Source organism: Erpetoichthys calabaricus, chromosome 1, assembly GCF_900747795.2.
Source record: "Erpetoichthys calabaricus chromosome 1, fErpCal1.3, whole genome shotgun sequence".
NCBI classification, from domain to species: domain Eukaryota; kingdom Metazoa; phylum Chordata; class Cladistia; order Polypteriformes; family Polypteridae; genus Erpetoichthys; species Erpetoichthys calabaricus.
The window spans coordinates 327427738-327439971 of NC_041394.2; the positions used below are offsets into that span (position 1 = coordinate 327427738).

A 12234-nucleotide genomic window follows, 5' to 3' on the forward strand; every position below is an offset into this window, starting at 1 on the left:
TTTGGTCCTCCAGGACTAGTCTGAGATCCCGGATCTAATCAATAACATTTTAGAATAAGCATTTATATCGGGGAGAAGGTTAGTTACTCTTTCCTCTTTTCTACTCTTAAAGTTTTTACTCAGACTGTTGGCCTTCTTTTCCTTCTCAAGGGTGGGTGTTGAAATGAATTTAGTTTTGTTAAGTCTAACTTGATTGTATGTAATGATACTTACTTTTAATTAATTTAATAAAATAATAATAATACAAAAAAAATTCCTGTTCTTCTACTTCACTATTTGTAAGACTATCCATCCATCCATTATCCAACCCGCTATATCCTAACTACAGGGTCACGGGAGTCTGTTGGAGCCAATCCCAGCCAACACAGGGCGCAAGGCAGGAAACAAACCCTGGGCAGGGTGCCAGCCCACCACAGATTTGTAAGACTAGCCCAATTAATACTTGGGCAGTTTCTGTGCCCCATGGTTATAAAGAAATAAAGAATTGTAAGGTCATAAATGAGGAAAGTGTGACAGTGCAGCATAAAATGGTGGTGATAGACTGGGAGATCGAAATCAGTAGGAGAATAAAACCAGAGCAAGTGGCACCAAGGATAAAGTGATGGAGATTAAAAGAGGAAGGGCTCAAGAACAGTTTAGAAAAAAAGTTCTATAAATGAAGTGCAGTCATTTGAGAGTGTGGAGGAATGATGGGAGAAGAATAGCAAAGTTGTATCGAGAGCAGATGAAGAGGTGCAGGATGTGATAGAGGCAAAGAAGGAGGCAAAGTAGACATGGTACCAGTCTGGGAGGGAGGAGGATAGAGAAATGTATAAGCAGACAAAAAAGGGGTGCAAAAGAGGGCAGTGGCAAGAACCAAGGCATGAGATTTGGAGGAGGCATCTGATAAATTGGAGACAAAAAAGGGAGAGAGAAGGATTTTAGTCAAACAAAGCAGATTAAAGATGTCCCTTTATTATTCATACCTATCATTAAATAAACCTGGTCACCCAACTCTCTATTATAACAGCAGAGCATCAGAAAGACAGGGACCAACATGTCGTAGTGTGGGCTTAACCTGGATTTTGGACACCCCCAGCTTGAAAATCAGCCCAATCCCAGCACAGCCAAGTCTGGAGGTAAACCTGCATGCTAATTCAGAAACATCAGAAGGGTGCTAGCAATCAGCAGAATGGCATATACTGTGCAAGAGATAATGCCAATGCCGTCCTCTACACCCTGGAGATCTCGTGGCTGCACTACCCACAATGAATAGGAGGTCACTGAACTTGACCAGCAGCTGTCACAGTCCATGTATTGTGCTGGACTGGTTGTTTGAAGTAGCATAATTAGTAAAGGTAGGACACCAGCAGCATTGGATCTACCATCAGAGTGACTTGGGCACACACTCTTGAGTGTCCTGCTTTGCAAAGGGGCCTTTGCATCCAAGAGGGAAAGAAAAATTTATTGACAGGCACTCACCGCAATCCACCATCAAAATTACTTTAAGTTTATTCTCACCATTATAAACCTATCCAATGAGGTTTAAATAAAATATCCTGGTTGGTTCATATGGATGGGACATGGTCAGAGCAGGTGTCTAACAGGTCATTGTTAATGAGAGCGAACATGTGATGTGTTACTGTGTCCAGAAAAGTGAAAAAGTCCACATGGGTGGTAATTCAAAATGGTAACCAAGTGGTGCAGCTAAAAAGAAAAAAAGAGAGAGAAGCAAAAGGTACTGCTTTTCTGAAAAGTATACCTGACAATTAAAAAATAAATAATGATTTGAACAAGCTGTAAATTCTGCCGCTGAGACTATGAGACCAACCTTACAGTCAGTCAGGAAAAGACTGACGCTGTGGCTTCTAGCGGCTTCTAGTGGCTCTAGCACTAAGCTGTGGTTTGATTCTGTGGTGTCCTGTAACACAGACAGAGGTGTGAACAACGGTGTAGTAGACAATGAGGATGTATCAAGCAATGCCAAACCCAAATGTGGATCCCCATTCTGTTTTTTATTTTTATTTGGTGCAAGGATGTGACCCCAAAATGCTCAGTTATACACGTATATTACCTTTTGTCACAAAGTGATAATTGCCTTTTAAACATGTTAGATGTTTGTTAAATGTGCTATCAGTAGAAAATTGATTTTCCACAGATGGAATGTTTTACTTATCGATTATTTTATTACGCTTAGTACACTAATGGACAAAAAAAGGAAGGTGAAGTTAACCCAGTGTAAAGTTCTTTTTTTCCTAATTCAATTCTTGAACCTGATGTATGATAGACATATTTGATGTCCATAACGTGTAAGTATAGACGTGTCTAGTAGCCGTGTCTTCAGTGAGTGTAGTGTCAGCAGCCATAGCACCTGCACTTCAGAACAGGTCATCCACCTGAAGCCAAGCATGTTCAGACTCGGCCAGTACTTGGATGGGAGACATCTAGGAAAAGCTTGGATTACTGCTGGATGAGGTGTTGGTGAGGCCAGAAGGGAGTGCTTACCCTTTGGTCTGTGTGTGGATCCCAATGCCCCAGTGCAGTGACAGTGGACACTGTGCTGTAAATATGGCACCTTCCTGTGGATGAGATGTACGATTGAGGTCCTGACTCTCTGTGATCATTAAGAGAATCTTTTGAAAACAGTAGGGTTTATTCTGATGTCCTGGCTAGACTGCCCATCAAGGCCTCGTCCATTCTGGCCCCCCTAATCATCTCCTGTCTCTAATTGGTTATCTCTCGCATCTCTTCAACATCTAAGAGCTAATGTGTGGTGAGCACACTGGTGTAATAATGGCTGATTTCACATCATCCAGATGGAGATTGAAGGTGTTCCCCTTTGTCTATGTAAAATGCTTTGAGCACTATATAAATGTAATTAATTATTATTATTATTGGTGAAGGGAGGGGTGCCTTTTGAGTTTTGACACTCTGGGGCTTGTGGTGGTCTTAATCCAGCCTTGGACACTGGGCAGTGTCGGTGCACTGTGATCAGCTGACCCCTTACCATCACAAGGAGGGATCGTATTCACTGACTGGCAGTGCAGTTGTCATGTCTCAGCCTGGGGTTCTAATAGATGTTTTATGTTTCTTTTGTTCATTTTTGAATCTTTCATTGATGTTGATGTTATTAATATTACATTTGATGTTTATGTACATTATTCTTTTGATTTTTGATTTTGTTTATGTGTATAAGCTGCCTGTGTTAAATTCCCTGTGTTTTGTGGGTGGTCCTGAAGAGGTGGGGCCAACTGCCAATCACTGCCAGGAACTGCCCACCACCCTATAAATCCAGAAGGTGTCCCACAGTGCCTACTGTTTAATTTCAGACGTGCCTGGGAATGGTGAGTTTACTTATGTTTTGCTGTTGTATTAGTAATTTACAGATTATTTGGCCTTCTGCTCTGTTTCTTCTAATTAGGCCTTTGGAATCTGTATTGGAACTTTGTTCAAGTTTCAGGCATATTCATTTTTGCCTTTTGTGCTTACCAGAGCTGGCGTTTTGTTACAAAGCATTTTGTGAAGTAAATCTTTTATTTTTTCATTTATAAAGTTTCTGTTCTTGCCCTTATTCCAGCTGGAGTTTGTCTATCTATATACTCCCCTGTAGTGTGCATTTTTAGAAGAGCTTTTGGAACTCTTTTGTCCTTGGGATTCCTTGCCCCACAACATTAGTGTTAAACAACCCTGCCACCTGCCAGCACATTGCTTATAATCAACGTTGCTTTATCTGACAACATAGGACTCAAGATTCCTGCTGGTCTGCCTATGTCACCAGCTACACAACTGAAAAGAAAATTACCCTGCCATCTCGTCTAGTTTGTGTGATGCTGAGAGAATTTGCAGTTGGTTGCTGGGGGCACCGACTTTGAAGGAAGTGTTATGGAATAACCCTGACAAATCTGCATCATCCTGTGATTGAGCCACCAACAACATAGGCTGGCATTCTGTCATGTAAGTCAACAGCTTCGGAGCCATCTGCAGGGGAGCACAGAAGCAGATCCTGCCTGCCAAGCCTGCCAGAGTCATACTGGCAATCTTTTTAAGGATAGAGAGCTATCTAAAAGAGCATATAAAGAACATGAATCTGTGCAGCATGACAGTATATCTTTCTATGTTAAAATTACATTCAGTGATTGCATTTCACTTAGATAGATAGATAGATAGATAGATAGATAGATAGATAGATAGATAGATAGATAGATAGATAGATAGATAGATAGATAGATAGATAGATAGATAGATAGATACTTTATTAATCCCAATGGGAAATTCACATTCTCCAGCAGCAGCATACTGATACAATAAATAATATTAAATTAAAGAAAGATAATAATGCAGGTGAAAAACAGACAATAACTTTGTATAATGTTAAATGGAATTGAAGAGTCGCATAGTTTGGGGGAGGAACGATCTCCTCAATCTGTCAGTGTAGCAGGACAGTGACAGCAGTCTGTCGTTGAAGCTGCTCCTCTGTCTGGAGATGATACTATTTAGTGGATGCAGTGGATTCTCCATAATTGATAGGAGCCTGCTGAGCGCCCTTCGCTCTGCCACAGATGTTAAACTGTCCAGCTCCATGCCAACAATAGAGCCTGCCTTCCTCACCAGTTTATCCAGACGTGAGGCGTCTTTCTTCTTAATGCTGCCTCCTCAGCACACCACTGCGTAGAAGAGGGCGCTCGCCACAACTGTCTGATAGAACATCTGCAGCGTCTTATTGCAGATGTTGAAGGACGCCAGCCTTCTAAGGAAGTATAACCGGCTCTGTCCTTTCTCGCACAGCGCATCAGTATTGGCAGTCCAGTCTAATTTATCATCCAGCTGCACTCCCAGATATTTATAGGTCTGCACCATCTGCACACAGTCACCTTTGATAATCACGGGGTCTATGAGGGGTTTAGGCCTCCTAAAATCCACCACCAGCTCCTTGGTTTTGCTGGTGTTCAGTTGTAGGTGGTTTGAGTCGCACCATTTAACAAAGTCATTGATTAGGTCCCTGTACTCATCCTCCAGCCCATTCCTGATGCAGCCCACGATAGCAGTGTCATCAGCGAACTTTTGCACGTGGCAGGACTCCGAGTTGTATTGGAAGTCCGATGTATATAGGCTGAACAGGACAGGAGAAAGTACAGTCCCTTGTGGCGCTCCTGTGTTGCTGACCACAATGTCAGACGTGCAGTTCCCAAGACGTACATACTGAGGTCTGTCTTTAAGATAGTCCACGATCCATGCCACTAGGTATGAATCTAATCCCATCTCTGTCAGCTTGTCCCTAAGGAGCAGAGGTTGGATTGTGTTGAAGGCGCTAGAGAAGTCTATAAACATAATTCTTACAGCACCACTGCCTCTGTCCAAGTGAGAGAGGGATCGGTGTAGCATATAGATGATGGCATCCTCCGCTCCCACCTTCTCCTGATCTGCAAACTGCAGAGGGTCAAGGGCGTGTTGAACCTGTGGCCTAAGGTGGTGAAGCAGCAGCCTCTCCATGGTCTTCATCACATGTGATGTCAGAGCAACAGGCCGAAAGTCATTCAGCTCACTAGGACGTGATACCTTTGGGACTGGGGTGATGCAAGATGTTTTCCAAAGCCTCGGGACTCTCCCCTGTTCCAGGCTCAGGTTGAAGATGCGCTGTAGAGGACCCCCTAGCTCCGATGCACAGACCTTTAGCAGTTGTGGCGATACTCCATCTGAACCTGCTGGTTTGCTGGCACAAAGTTTCCTCAGCTCTCTGCTCACTTGCGCTGTTGTAATTATGGGTGGGGATGTCTCTTCTATGCTGGTATCAGCAGAAGGATGTGTGGAGGGAACAGTACTCCGAGGTGAGAGTTAGAGTGGGTTAGGGTGGTCAATGATGAATTCAGGGTGGCATTTCCGAGACATTACCTGTTTTATTTTTTTTTCTTCAAGTGAGCCATCTCTGTATGGGGTATTGCATTGCCATTTCTGTACGTGTAACACATTGTACAGACTCTGGTTAACTACAGTAGTAGTAGAACTCTTATTTTGATACATCACAGTGTAGTCAGAACCGGAAGTTGTTTTTTTCCCCCTCCCCAGACACATTTGCTATTAGCTTGCTAGGGGGAAGGCTGATATAAGAAGTACAGCTGCGCGTCGCAGGTGTCTTATCCGGAAGAAGAGGTACGTACAAGCGCGATATCAGCGATAAAAATTGAAAAAACAACGATGCAGTAGCACCATTGCGCACTGGCGCTAGAGATTCAGATGGCGAGCAGCATGAAAAGCACCGTCTGTGCTTTTCTTGATTTAATGCTTACACCACGGTGAGTGTTCTCTTGTTTGAACCGCCCACTGGCCTCGGTGCTCACGGCTGTCTTCAGTTCATGTCGTATTCGGTCTCCGCTTATTAATATTATTTCCTCGGCGTTTTAGTCTGTCGCTGTACGCTGTCAACTGGCACTGGCAGCGGCCGCTATTACTCTTCTCAACAGTCTCTTAGGGAGAAGAGTTTTGTGGTTAAAAGTGGATATGTTGGTGTGGACAGAATAGTGCCGAGGGTGCGCCCCAACCCTTCAATGGAAGACGGAGCAGCCGGCGTGCGGGTTCTTGAATTGTTCAGGAGATGATGCAGAATAAACGACAATCTACTTGAATCGATTTAAACAACGGGTATACGGTCATTTGCTGGGAAACTGCCAGTCACAACTCTCTGTTAACAACAGAGCGGGAATGAAGAGATATCTCGTTGAGTTAACCGTGAAAACAGGTACTGCCTGGAAGCACATGTCAAATTTTAAAACTGTTTTTCCGCCCCGAAGCATCAGTCAATGACAGGCAGACATGACGGAGGAAAGAAACCCACAAATGAAGTTGTCAACTTAAAGATCTCTGCTATTATATACAACCCCGCCATACAGAACCGCTTTCAGGTGATGGGATTGTGTGCTACAGGGACCAGGAAGCCGTATAGGGATTGCTGGTGTCAGGATCTTGGGGTTTCAAGTTGGGAATCGCTTGAGGGAGTCTGGGAAAATGAGCCGATTTCTGGAAGACAAGGGATGTCTGCTATTAAACTTCATATTAGTTGAATAGAAAAGGTTGTTTCTGCTTCACAGAATGGTGTACATATAATAGAATGTAGCTCCACTTTCAAGTTTATTTTCTCAAGGAGATTGACGTATTTGGCAGCTATTGTATAATAATAGTGATATATAACATATTGAACGTTGCAGTCGAGCTCCTGCTTCACTGAGCCACATGTTTTGGGCCTGTACCAAATTAACATCATTCTGGGCCAGAATCTTTAAATGCCTATTAGACAGCCTTGGTGTCACAATCCCTCCTAATCCATTAACAGCTGTGTTTGATGTGCTTAAAGTGGAGAAGGACAAATGGATTGTAATTGCTGACACCACACTACTAGCACGGAGACTTGTCTTGCTCAACTGGAAGAATCCCAGCTCACCTATTATAATGATGATGTCCTGTACTATTTGAATTTGGAAAAAAATAAATTCTCACTTAGAGGATCTGTTCCAAACTTTTTTAAAAAAATCTGGCAAGATCTAGTCTTGTGTTGGCAGTATTCCATTAAAATGTTGTAGTTCCTAATCAGAGTATTTACTGTGTAGCCACTTGATCTCATTTAGTGTTTTAAACGCAATCGCATTTGCCTCTGAAGCTTTGACAAGCTCCTCAAATTTTGCTATCTTAAGAGATGACACACACAAAAGTGTGTACAGGTGCTGGTCATAAAATTAGAATATCATGACAAAGTTGATTTATTTCAGTAATTCCATTCAAAAAGTGAAACTGGTATATTAGATTCATTCATTACACACAGACTGATGTATTTCAAATGTATATTTCTTTTAATGTTGTTGATTATAACTGACAACTAATGAAAGTCCCAAATTCAGTATCTTGGAAAATTAGAATATTATGAAAAGGTTCAATATTGAAGACACCTGGTGCCACACTCTAATCAGCTAATTAACTCAAAACACCTTCAAAAGCCTTTAAATGGTCTCTCAGTCTGGTTCTGTAGGCTACACAATCATGGGGAAGACTGCTGACTTGACAGTTGTCCAAAAGACGACCATTGACACCTTGCACAAGGAGGGCAAGACACAAAAGGTCATTGCTAAAGAGGCTGGCTGTTCACAGAGCTCTGTGTCCAAGCACATTAATAGAGAGGCGAAGGGAAGGACAAGATGTGGTAGAAAAAAGTGTACAAGCAATAGGGATAACCACACCCTGGAGAGGATTGTGAAACAAAACCCATTAAAAAATGTGGGGGAGATTCACAAAGAGTGGACTGCAGCTGGAGTCCGTGCTTCAAGAACCACCACGCACAGACGTATGCAAGACATGGGTTTCAGCTGTCGCATTCCTTGTGTCAAGCCACTCTTGAACAAGAGACACCGTCAGAAGCGTCTCGCCTTTGGACTGCTGCTGAGTGGTCCAAAGTTATGTTCTCTGATGAAAGTAAATTTTGCATTTCCTTTGGAATCAAGGTCCCAGAGTCTGGAGGAAGAGAGGAGAGGCACAGAATCCACGTTGCTTGAGGTCCAGTGTAAAGTTTCTACAGTCAGTGATGGTTTGGGGTGCCATGTCATCTGCTGGTGTTGGTCCATTGTGTTTTCTGAGGTCCAAGGTCAACGCAGCCGTCTACCAGGAAGTTTTAGAGCACTTCATGCTTCTTGCTGCTGACGAACTTTATGGAAATGCAGATTTCATTTTCCAACAGGACCTGGCACCTGCACACAGTGCCAAAGCTACCAGTACCTGGTTTAAGGACCATGGTATCCCTGTTCTTGATTGGCCAGCAAACTCGCCTGACCTTAACCCCATAGAAAATCTATGGGGTATTGTGAAGAGGAAGATGCAATACGCCAGACCCAACAATTCAGAAGAGCTGAAGGCCACTATCAGAGCAACATGGGCTCTCATAACACCTGAGCAGTGCCACAGACCGATCGACTCCATGCCACGCCGCATTGCTGCAGTAATCCATGCTAAAGGAGCCCCAACTAAATATTGAGTGCTGTACATGCTCATACTTTTCATGTTCATACCTTTCAGTTGGCCAACCTTTCTAAAAATCCTTTTTTTGCATTGGTCTTAATTGATATTCTAATTTTCCGAGATACTGAATTTGGGACTTTCATTAGTTGTCAGTTATAATCATCAACATTAAAAGAAATAAACATTTGAAATACATCAGTCTGTGTGTAATGAATGAATCTAATATACAAGTTTCACTTTTTGAATGGAATTACTGAAATAAATCAACTTTGTCATGATATTCTAATTTTATGACCAGCACCTGTAAATAGTCCTTAGCACAGTCTCAATATCCCTCATCTTTACCCGGGTCCTCATGATGTGCCACACAAAGTTCCTCTGATGAGTGTAAAATGGTTAGGCCTGAAAGAGCAGCTACACCTTTTTTGTTTGCCCTGCATGACTGATGCACCTTTCAAGGTAAACATTGACATCTGGTTCTAATTTAAATTGTTTTATATACAAATCTGAAATATTCCCAAGATCAGCTGAACTGTCACATGCTGTTGAATTTTTTTTTTTGCCAGTGAATACAGTTTTATGAATGGATTCACTTTAATGCTTACATTTAATTTTTTAAAGTTATTTCCGTTGATTCATGGACTATCTAAAGTCAGCCTACCTCACTTTCTAATTTTTCTAATGTCAGTTATGATTGCTGAATTTATTCCTCCAATGAACTCAAAGGTGCAATTCTTACTTTGCCAACTATCCAGTAAATTTGCATATTTGCTAACACATTTGTGAAGGTCTTGATCCACCAATCATGGAAGAATTTATTTGCACAGCCAGCAAAACATTATCTCTCTATTATAAAAGGAAATCCTGAGACTAGACTTTCTCGGAATAATTTCAGCTCCCGCAAGAGATAATTTCAGGTCCTGTGAGATGAGACTTTTTGCCAAGAGATTTTGCCAAGTCCTGCCCTCCTGTCAAACATTTACAACCACGCTCACAGTCCAATCACTTCTTCTTTCGTATGAATGCTATTGTCAGACACAGTTCCTGTGCTCTCAGCTCCAAGCGGGTTCAGAAATAAGACAGAATAGAAGACAAAGTAGAATGTCATAAGAAGTCCAAAAACGTTGGCACAATACACATGCAGAGAAGGTTAGAGATAACGAAAGTACTAAAATTCGACAGTCTCACAAAGCTGATAGTAAAGATCACATTAGAGATAACAAAGAAATTATTACTTGGTGAAATAATGGAACAGCAAAAAGATATTGAATATATGAACATAGGTGATATGACAGAAGTATATAGTTATTGTTCGGCTTTAAACTTTAAGTCGGAGACTTGTAGGTCATCTAATTCGTGTTGCCATCAGGGAAAAGTAGTGTTTCTTCCCAATGAAGAGGCGTATCTGTGATAATTGAAAGATTTGTTGTTTGGTGAAAGTGAAATACACATACGCGAGCGGCAGAGACGCAAAGTGGCTGGCACGTAGCGCAGCCTGGGGGTTGGCAAGCAAAGTGAGCAGGGGGCAAAGCCCCCTAGTATTGGCTAAAGATGGGAAAAACTAAAAACATTGTAACAAGGCACTTCAGTAAACAATACAAGCACATTAGTGAGTCTTCATTGTTAATTTATTTTTATTTTTAAAGTTTTTTTTTATTTATTATTTTATTAATAATATTTTTCTCAAACAATAAAAAAAAAAAAAATAATAACTGCGCACACACCAGTGCATAAAACAAGGTCTGTAAAGAAATGGATGAGGGAGTTTGGTGTGGAGGAACTTGACTGACCTACACAGAGCCCTGACCTCAACCCGATAGAACACCTTTGGGATGAGTGGAGACTGCTAGGAGCCAGGCCTTCTCTAATCCTAACCCTCACAAATGCTCTGAATGCTCACAAATTCCCCTAAACACACTCCTACACCTTGTGGAAAGCCTTCCCAGAAAAGTTGAAGCTGTTAGAGCTGCAAAGGGTGGGCCAACTCCATATTAAAGCCTATGGATTAAGAATGGGATGTCATTAAAGTTCACGTGTGTGTAAAGGCCCAATACTTTTGGCAATATAGTGTACTTCAGCTTGGACTGGTTTCTTTCACGTTTCCTCTCCTTCTGTTCCGTTAACGTTCCATGTTAACCCGAAGGAAAAAAAAAAAAGGGCATTTCAACAATTGTTGTAGCTCTCTGGTAATCCACGGCTTGTTGTTAGGGTGTATTTTGGCTGGGTATTATGGTGTCCTCACATAATTGTATGTAACACCTCACAGTGTCTGTCAGTTCATTAATGTCAGCACAGGATTTTTCAAACACTGACCAGTCAGTACCCTCAAAATAGCCTTAGAGGTACTCTACAGAGTCCTCATCCAACACTTTAATTTGTTTGCTTTCCAGCTTTTCTCTCTTAAAGATGGGTTTATAGGTTGGAATAAACTGGACACAGTAATGGTCTGATGGACCCAGTGACGTTTTTGCTCCGGTAAACAATTGTGAAGTGTGTTGTTCAGTGCACACTGTTTAAAAGTCTCCGTATCGCAAATGGAGATGGTGTTGGCGTGATGAAGTTCTCTGGGCAGATGAATGGGGTGCAGCGAGACAGACAGAAGTTCCACATCAATCATGCACAGTTTTTCTCTAACCACCATTTTTGACACCATTGTTTATTTATAAACTGTGTGAATGATGGCTCACACACTGCACTCAGAGAGAGATCACTGCTCGTGAGCTTTAGCGTCCGGGTTAAGCTTTAGAATTTCTAACTCTCTGCTTTATGGCCTAAATCTGTGCAGACCCAGAGTGGTCTCTTTGTTTTTAGAAGGTTCTGAAGAAATAAATTAAGGTCCGAGTGTGATTGGGGTCTCCAAGTTAAACACAGCTGTCAGTATTTGTCTTGTTTTGTGTACTATAAAATAGACATTGTGAGTAATTTAGGAATATTTTCCATTTGTATCTTGTTATATAATTGCAAAATTATGTCACACTGAGAAACCGTAGCTAGTGAATCTGAAGTCTGGTCATGAAGTAATTTCCATCTTTTTCTGCCTAATGGTTATTGATATCACTTTACTGTAAGAACACAAAGCACCTTCTAAGATTTTTTTTTCTTTTTCTATGCATGGCCAGTGGGTAGAAAGGAAGGATGAAGTGCAGTTTCTGGAAATTAAATAATTTGGTTTACTCGTTTATTAAGGAGGATTTTGACAGACCATATTTTATTTGTTTCAAGGGAGAAAATTTAGCTTTTTACAGATACTCAAGAAATATT

At 41.6% G+C, this 12234-nt stretch overlaps 1 protein-coding gene across 4 annotated transcripts in view; it reads left to right on the top strand.

Moving 5' to 3' along the window:
• LOC114664665 (gastrula zinc finger protein XlCGF26.1-like) overlaps positions 1 to 12234 on the top strand; it is a 63920-nt gene that overhangs the window by 31840 nt on the left and 19846 nt on the right. For 2 of the 4 annotated variants that reach the window (XM_028818862.2, XM_051925623.1), the window contains exon 1: positions 6098 to 6269. The exons of the other annotated variants lie outside the window; for them this stretch is intronic. The gene's annotated coding sequence lies outside the window, so the exon portion shown is untranslated. Of the gene's footprint in view, positions 1 to 6097; positions 6270 to 12234 lie in introns of those variants that run through there. 4 annotated transcript variants of the gene reach the window in all.